An 8,654-nucleotide genomic window follows, 5' to 3' on the forward strand; every position below is an offset into this window, starting at 1 on the left:
TGCGTTCGCGCCTATTTGAGCTGCAGATTCAGTTGCTCGCGTCTGCAGAGCAATAAAACAAGTTCCGTCAGGTTGTAAGCATATATGTTTCGCTTGTATGTGGCCAAATGGCCTACAAAACTCGTAGAAAAACTGGCAAACGGCACAAATTACAAAATCACACAAGCATTAAAAATGTATGCGACAGCATAGCCAAATTACGCACTCCGGGGAAAGTCACTGGTGTTTGAAGGGGATCATTCTCGAAAGAAGGGGCCTTACCCTGTCCTTTAGGATCTCCCGGTTTCTATTTTGTCATGTGGTGGATGGGGATTTTCACATACGGCTCTGCAACGTTTTTGCACAAGCTGCAGATATGATTGCCAAAGGGATCAATGTCGAGGTTGTCCTGCTCTCGTTTCTGAAACCATTTCTCCTCTACAGACGGCCATAGCACTCCCAAAACGAGATGCTTTGACTGGGAGTTGACTGCTTCAATCTCTCCACGCTCGATCTGTAGCCGTTGCAGCCACTTTTCAAAGACTTCATACAAGCCAATCCTGAAATGGGGACACAAGCCCCTCTCTTTTTCTGCTCAACTAGAGGACCTGACTCATCTGAGTACAAGGCCGCAATGTATTCTTCGCATGTGGTTGTCTTGCACACTTCGTGTACAACGAAGCCTGCAATACAATGCACCACCACGACAAGTACGCAAGAATGTTTTCGGGGTGGGTGTAGTCCTAGTAGTCATGAGGCTCCAAGATAGAGGACCTGCGCATGTCCGGGAGTGTTCCCACTGCGTCTACCTGGGCGACAACAGTAGTGGTATTCAGGATGAAAACCATGTCTTTGGTGCAGTTTCCCGAACTAGAAGACGTCCCTTCTAGTTGCTCCAGCAAACGCATGTATGCCGTCATAAAATGGGCAGCGGTTGGGTTGTTCTTATACCCACCTCAACCACGAACCGATAAAAAGAAGTTCTCCGCGTAATCCTGGCTCAGTTTGTGCGTCAAATAGCACTTCAGCTTACCCTGGCCAACAATATCGTCGGCGTGTTTTTCTGTGCTCGCCATGCAGATCAAAAAGCCTGCACAACCAGTTTTATTTAAGCCTTCTAAAACTGGCCGTCCAGCTGGATCTGTCAACTATAAATATATGCTTGGTTGTCAGCAAAGAATGGATTCCAGCAGGCTTCATTCTGCTTCCGCATAGGAGCCTTCTAGGACCTTGGAAAAGGGTTCCTGGAATTCAAGAGGTCAAACAGGTGATCGAAAACTCGCACGAACTTCGACGTTGCACTGGCGGCCCGTAACTGGGGTCGCGTCAGCATGTTTTCACGGAAGTGCAAGGCATTAACAACGGAGGAACTCAAGCTTGCACTGCATACCGCACCTCCACTTTCTGTTTCTCCCAATGCATGTGGACCTTCGCGAGTTTGTTGCCCAGCCGCAGCGCTTCGGAGCACTGTAATGCCTCCAATGTCACTATGTAGGCGCACTTGATGTGCTGTCCTTTAGTGTCAACAGGCGGCTTAACTTAACCAAAGAATTGCGGATAAGATTAATCAAGTGGAAGGCATTTATTATAACGTAAACATTCTTAGCGTTAGCAGCCGGTTTCACAAAGCTTGTTGAAATCTGCTCAGAATCAACACAAAGTTCAGCACATAAACACCTGGCCACGGTGATATTCGATGAGGCTCCGTCAAACGTAAGAGAGACAACTTCAGCCTTCACTGACGCAAGTTTCTCGATGCACAGTTTGGTCAGCTGGGCCCTTTGTGCTCCAGTGAGTGAGTCAATTAAGAGGTAGCCAACTGGAATCTTAAATCTGATGTTTACGCCAAACGACCATGAAGACAAACACATTTGCAGCTTCAGAAAGACTTTTATCGTCAAGCCCTCTACCAAAGTCAAAACCTTCAACAACCTTACCTCCAATTAGTTCTACATGTTTCCTGATAGCCATGTCGTCTACAATTAGAGCGCAGTAGAAGGGGTCATCACGTGCTTCTGCAAACTTATCAAGAAAAGAAAATGCTTCCGCTGTGAAGCCAGGAGCTCCTTGAATGGACTTGTCTCAGCCCCGAGGTGTTCGCTGGGACGGGAGAGCCTCGTTGAACTTTGATCGTACCTACTCGTACGCGGCTGGGCTATGAAGATATAGTGAGCGCAAATGCTCGGAGCTCAGGTGGGTACTAGCCCTTCTGTTGGTTGCCTGCCCTGCTAAGTAGTTGCTGAATGTCAACTGAGAAAACGAATGTAAGCACATTTCGAACCTTCTTCTGACAAAAGTCTTCACTCTCTAATTTTCTTGATGATTTCTTGAGCTGTTTCATTTCTCTTGATCAGCCTTCGTTTAGTTTGCTGCACTTTCTTTAACTGCGTAATCTTTTCTTGCGAATAAGGGACCTTGTCTTTGTAGAAGTGTTTGCGGGGCGAGTGTTCAGGAAGATCGCCAGCTCCAGGCAGGTCGCACAACCCAGAACGCTCAGAACCAGGCCGGGCCAGGAAATCTCGAGACGTGGGGTCGGCACGCTTCCATTTTACCTGAAGTTGAAGCCATTCTATTTCTCAGACAAGTCGAACAAGCAGCAAGCGCAAAAACTAAATAAAACTTCACATCAATGCTGTGGATCCAACATTTGCGCTACGCATTTTTATGGAGAAATACTTGATGTATTAGCAACAAGCTTTTTCATAGTTATGTGCGAGAAGTTGTATGCCAGCAAAAAAGACATGGCACCCGTTCTGGTGGAATTTTTAATTAGCCGGATGTATCTTTATATGTTTCTTGATCACCAATTAACAACAGCTACTCCTCCACCGCCAATCTCGGTCCACAAAAAAATGCCGCGCATATCCGTAACAATATTTTGTGGAACAAGTAATTATGTAGCGGTCATAATGCCACAAACGTAATGCACGCTAAACATTTTACTTCTCCTTCAACGATGGCAGTAATACTTACAGGTTTCTGCATATGAGGAGGAAAAGCTGGAAACACCGTGGGCACACCTCCCACCCGTAGTCGGGTCGTTTGCCTAGTGCGGTCGAAGCACTTAGGAGTGAAATGCACAGAGCACAGGCGGTCTCCATCCTTAGAACGCCACCCTTCACGGCGAACTGCTCACTCCCAAAAACTCCACACCTCTGCATTCTTCGGAAACCTGTCAAGTAATATACGACCATCAACTGCGGCACAAACGTATACGCAATGTTATTTTGCTGCTCCTTCATGCACGGGTGTGCAATCAAACTACAATGCGGCTGAAATGACCGCGAGTAGCTCAATCGAACATGTTTTCATGTGCACACAGGTTAAATGTGAAACCACAACCTTTCTTCAGCCTGTTTGTACATCCGTAGGCAATGCAGGAGGCAACCATTATCCAAGAGCAAGGCTTGCCCTCATTTAAAACTTCCAACAGAACAGCGTACACCGGCGACGAAGTGTGGAAACGATGCTCCGGCAGCGCGCTTTCTGCCTCCGGCAAGATGGCGGCCGCTGGCATCACCTGGTGGGAGCCGCTTCCACTCCAGCAAATCTTTATGTCCTCCTTGATTGGAATGCAAATGCGATACTTCAGTGCAGAACAAGTTTATGCGACCTGCTGTAGGTTGAGCAATAGTTAGGACCTTCTTATACCACTAGTACCTTTTCTGACCAAAGACGCAATGGGAACTCAAATTTCCCGACCAGCTTTTACACGGAACAGTAAACACGGGCTAGTTGGAGAGCGCAGCGACATCAGCGGTACTCAACAGCCTCCCAGCATCGCCGACGGTTTCCGGTTTCTCCGCCCACAACGCGCACATCTCTGGTGTGTTCGTAGTTGTATTCTGGTAGGCTACACCTTAAGGCCCTTAATCAATATACTATTGTACTTTCGTTCTTAAGTGAGCTCTCGTTTTCATCGTCCAAACGACTGCCCAATTCCCTAGCGTTGAAAAGGAAGGCGGTGATAATTAACTGCTTCGAGATCGGTCGCTTCCCGAAAACGGCACTTTAGACAAAGTATGCCGTCCTCCTGGGCACCCTGACTTTGTGCCGCAGCCTGGCGAGTATCGGTGGCACGAACAAAAAAAAAAAACTGGTGCGCGAACAAACACAAGCGATAGTAAGATAATTTTCCACTAGACAGTGAATCGCAGTTCTGGCGGTATTTTGCAAGCAGAAGTGAGTTGAGAACTTCTATAAGAAATGCCTGCATATCTGCTCATTTCGCTGCAAATGCCACCGAAAGAAGGCAGTCGTCTGCAACCCCTGGAAAGTAAATGCATCTCTTCTCTTTCCCTCTCACCTCTGATGCTCTTTCCTTCCCGCCTCGCTTCACCCGCGATTAACGCGGTTGAGGCTTGTGCAAATCAATTCGATTTTGCCGCGTTCCACTGCTAGCGCGCCATCCACTGTAACTGTTTGAGTTCTCTTATAGGTCTTGGAATGCCGCCCCTATAGGAAGTCACGAGTGGTATTTGTAATTTTTGGTTAAACCAACGTTTTCCAGGGTGTATATTTTATTTCCTATCGCAGACATCAAGCAGCCTGATACTTTGATAAGAACACTTCAATTATCACTTATTTATTGTTGTTCTACCCTGAGTAAGCCAAATGATTTATTTTTGCTGAACTACGTGAAAAAGTATAAACACCGCCACCTAATATAACGGTTTGGAAATGTGCTGCCCGTATAAACGTCTCGTTTAGAAATTTTTTCAACTTTTGGCAAAGCCGCAGAATGAAGAGACACACTAACAGACAGCAAGGGTAAAATTTTCGCTTTTAGGTAGCCACAGAGACTCTCATTTATAAGAAAGCAACATTAGCTGCTTGCTTTCGCAAGTAATTTAGGGTTGACTGAGCTAGCGCTCAATAGGCTTGGCTGGAGCATAGAGTTTCGTACTAATATATACTTGAGGGAAGTCTGGTGTCACTGTCTAAGGAAGTCGCGTTTCAGGGAGCGTTCCTTCATGAACCGGGACGGCACGGCACGTTCCACTTGTCCTTGGCATGGCTCATGAACAGACTATGAAATTGGCTCTGGCAGCACAAAAGCAACAAAATTACTGTAGAAGTTTCATCAAGTTTGCTTTTATTCTAAAATTGAACCTCAAGAAGAATAATTTGTCATTGATTATGTAGAAGCTGCATGCACAATGAACAAGGAAAAAAATGTTATCCTTTTCTGTTGATTTTACTTCGAGACAAAAAAGAAGCCATATGTCTAGCTAAGCCAAGTAGGCAGGGAACATTGCTTGCATCAATGGCACCCTCCACGGCGTCTCGCGACTGCAGCGACAAGATTTATTTGTAGTACAGTAGACTCTCGATAAACGGAACTTCAACGGACAGAAAAAATTAGTTCCGTTTAACAGGAGTTTCGTTTACTGAGATAGATGCGTGAAAGTGCAAATTTATGTGCGTGCAGACTCTCAATACCATTTCATGGAACTCTAAGCAGTGGAAGGTAAATGTAGCTGATTGTTTTTCAGAAAGACAACTACAAGAGGTTTCGGCACAGCATTCACAAAGTTTATTTGGCAACAATGAGTCGCTGTGCACTGCACAATGCATCAATTATATTTGTTTGAATCCTTGCAACTGCATCTTCACGGAGACTAGAGGCCTTAAAATCGCGAGGGCTCTTCGAGCCACTCAATTTAAAAGACGGTAACGCGGTAATAGAGCGCGAATAGCACCACGATGGCACGAACGATGCGGCAGAAGCCTCGCCCTGTAACTTCGGCGTCTTGAATCGAGACTGAACGACTGGAACAAGAACTGCGATGTTGCATTCGTTACTCTAACATGGCTGACCACTAACGAGACGAGGCTTACCAAACCAACGAGGCTAAAAAAACACAGAGGAAGAAAAAAAGAAAGAAAAACAACCGGAACTGTAAAAAGCCTATTCTCATGCCAATAGGTTTCACAAGAAGTTCCATTTCTGGTTCCGTTTACACGGTAACGTGGAAATTTTAGTTCCAATTACAGAGATGTTTTTACGTTATCTGAATACAAAACCAAACAACTTACAAGCTACTGTTCCGTTTAGGCGGCAATTCCGTTTAAGCGATTTCTGTTTATCGAGATTCTACTGTGTATATTAAAATGAAACTCCATGGTGTGGAGATTTTTCGGAGGAGCAAGTGTCATGCAGTGGACACAACCAGGGTGGTGATGACGACGACGACCACGACGACGATGACGACGATGACGACGATGACAATGATAATGACAATGATGAATGTGAGAGTGGTACCTCACTCCAGGAGCCCATGTTTTGTGCCACTGTATGTAAAAGATACAATGGGGATGCTAAAATAGCGTGGCTTCTGTGTAAATGGCTGAATGTGTACACAAAACGTACCCGTCACAATAGTACAGCAGGGTTTTGCCTTCAAAGCACGTACGTAGTCTTAACTTAAGTGCCCCAAGAAATTTTAGATACTCCAAGGTGCACTACCACTCCAAGGTGCACTACCAAGGTGCACTACCAGTATTGTCGCTTTCAGCCACTGGGCAATCAGATAATCACCATAAGATCTTGGCCGACTCCTTCATAAGCATATTGTTGATCGCTAAGAGCACACCTGGGAGTTATAGATCTACGACCGTCCTTACTTTCATAAGAAGACCGGACGCCGCTCATACATTGCTTTCTTCATCCAATTGGCAAGCTCCGCCAGAGACAACGATCAGCCCGCCTAATGCCCGTGCACCCTGGTCTTCCTAAGTACACGACTCGCCACTCTCCCGTCTCTATGCTTGCGCAAACCTCTTCTATAACCATAAAGCTGCCTCGGTGGGCAGGTGGGTGCTTTCTAGGCAGTGTTCGCCTGAGTGCCGTCTGATCGAAACGTTGTCGTGAGCATTCTCCACGTCTCGAGTGGGGCTGTCAATGAGTGTCCCTTCTCCGGGCGAAGATAGACATATACTCGGTGATGGGAGAGGCTGTATGACATTATAAGGCCGTGTTTCTGAGTGTCCGGACGTTATGTTGTCTGGACTAAAAGGAACTGTCCGTTCTCGGAAATCTCTGCTCGCGATTTGTTGGCACGGCAAAACGCGGGCTTCCTTCACATGGTATTATCTCCCACAACGCCAATATTTTCAGGGGCAATGGATGTTTAACCTATTCCCATCGTTGCAGATGTGACTGAGCATACACACACGTTGCCGCACGAACGCACAAACAAACAATCAAAGAAGCCAAAAACCAAATAAAAAATAAAAAAAGCCAACGCTTCCAATCACCATGACGTAGGACCGACATGTGGACGAAGCAGCTATACCAAGCATAAAAGGCGTCATGTATAAGTAGTCCTGATTATTTGTTTTTTGTACGTCGGGTTTCTGGAGCGTTCATGCACATTTAAGAAACAGAAAAATTAAACACAAACACCAGCCGCACCGGTTGGCAAAATGGGTATCCGTAGTCACGATCAGGGGTTCCACTAGAGAGTGCCTTCATTATAAACTCGAGGGTCAGAAGTTTTCGTATGGCGATATATATTTTCCAGGAGAACGAGTGCGTGAAGTGCACGCCAGTATTTATTTTCGTGTAGCATGTGACATCAGCCTCTTTCAAAGTAAGCGTATAAGCGGTTGAAGAACGATTTCTTTCGGCATACGATGCAGTCTGAGCCTTGTTCAATGGTAACCCACACACACACGTACACGTACACGCACGCGCACACACTCGCACACACACGCGCACACACACAACCATTCACAAACACACACACACGCACTCACACACATACATAAACACGCACGCGCATACGCACTCACACTCTCACACACACACACGCACACGCACGCACACATACACTCGCACGCGCATACGCACTCACACTCTCTCACACACACACACACGCACACGCATACACCAGACAGTAACACTGGCGCACAGACAGGCACAAACACACACGGACATCGAGACACTCACAAGAAGACGCACACCGCACACGCACACAAACATCCGCACGCGCACGCAAACGCATGCGCATACGCGCACGTGCACGCGCGCACACACACACACAAGCGCACACGCTCGCACACACGCACAGGCACACACACACACACATACGCACACGCACAAACGCATACGGATAAAGACACACACACGCACACGCACACACGCTCACACGCACACACGCAAGCATGCACACGCATCCCCACAATTACTGTTGCCATCAGAGCGTGTGAAAGCCCCATGAAAATATGTATTGCGAACGCTATATGTCTCCAACTCCAAAGCTCTCTCAGCCATTGTCTGTGTGCGGCAAAATAAAATCAACCCTGCTAGCTTAGTCCCCATTCCGGCGAACAACTTTTGAATCTAGTACAGACAAAGCGCTCTTCATATTCATGGCGCAAGTAGTTAGACGAAAACCTTCTCAAGGTGGCCGCTATTCAGAAAACATCATTGAGTTTTTCGCGTTTATCGTACGATGAAAAGCATTTCATTTTATATCAAAGTTGAGGGAAACGCAAAAAACAACCAAGGGATTTTATTAAAAGTGGTTTTTACGTTTTGGAGCGTACTTGGCTCTTTCATCTGGGAAAGATTTTGTTCGACCAACAGCGGGTGACTGTGTTTCGAGGTTGGTGTATTTGCTTTTTCCTCAAGTTTCCCCAACAAGGCATAGTTCGGTCGAATATGTGCA

General features: G+C 46.4%; 2 pseudogenes; both read right to left on the bottom strand.

Annotated features, from left to right (window-relative positions):
* Positions 1-216: 216 nt before the first annotated feature.
* Positions 217-899, bottom strand: LOC144139562 (uncharacterized; annotated as a pseudogene).
* Positions 900-2,134: 1,235 nt separating this feature from the next.
* LOC144139810 (THAP domain-containing protein 2-like) lies at positions 2,135-3,221 on the bottom strand (annotated as a pseudogene).
* Positions 3,222-8,654: the final 5,433 nt, after the last annotated feature.

Source organism: Haemaphysalis longicornis, unplaced genomic scaffold (genome assembly GCF_048455015.1).
Source record: "Haemaphysalis longicornis isolate Haplotype H1 unplaced genomic scaffold, Haemaphysalis longicornis Haplotype H1 scaffold_5, whole genome shotgun sequence".
Classification (NCBI taxonomy): Eukaryota; Metazoa; Arthropoda; class Arachnida; order Ixodida; family Ixodidae; genus Haemaphysalis; species Haemaphysalis longicornis.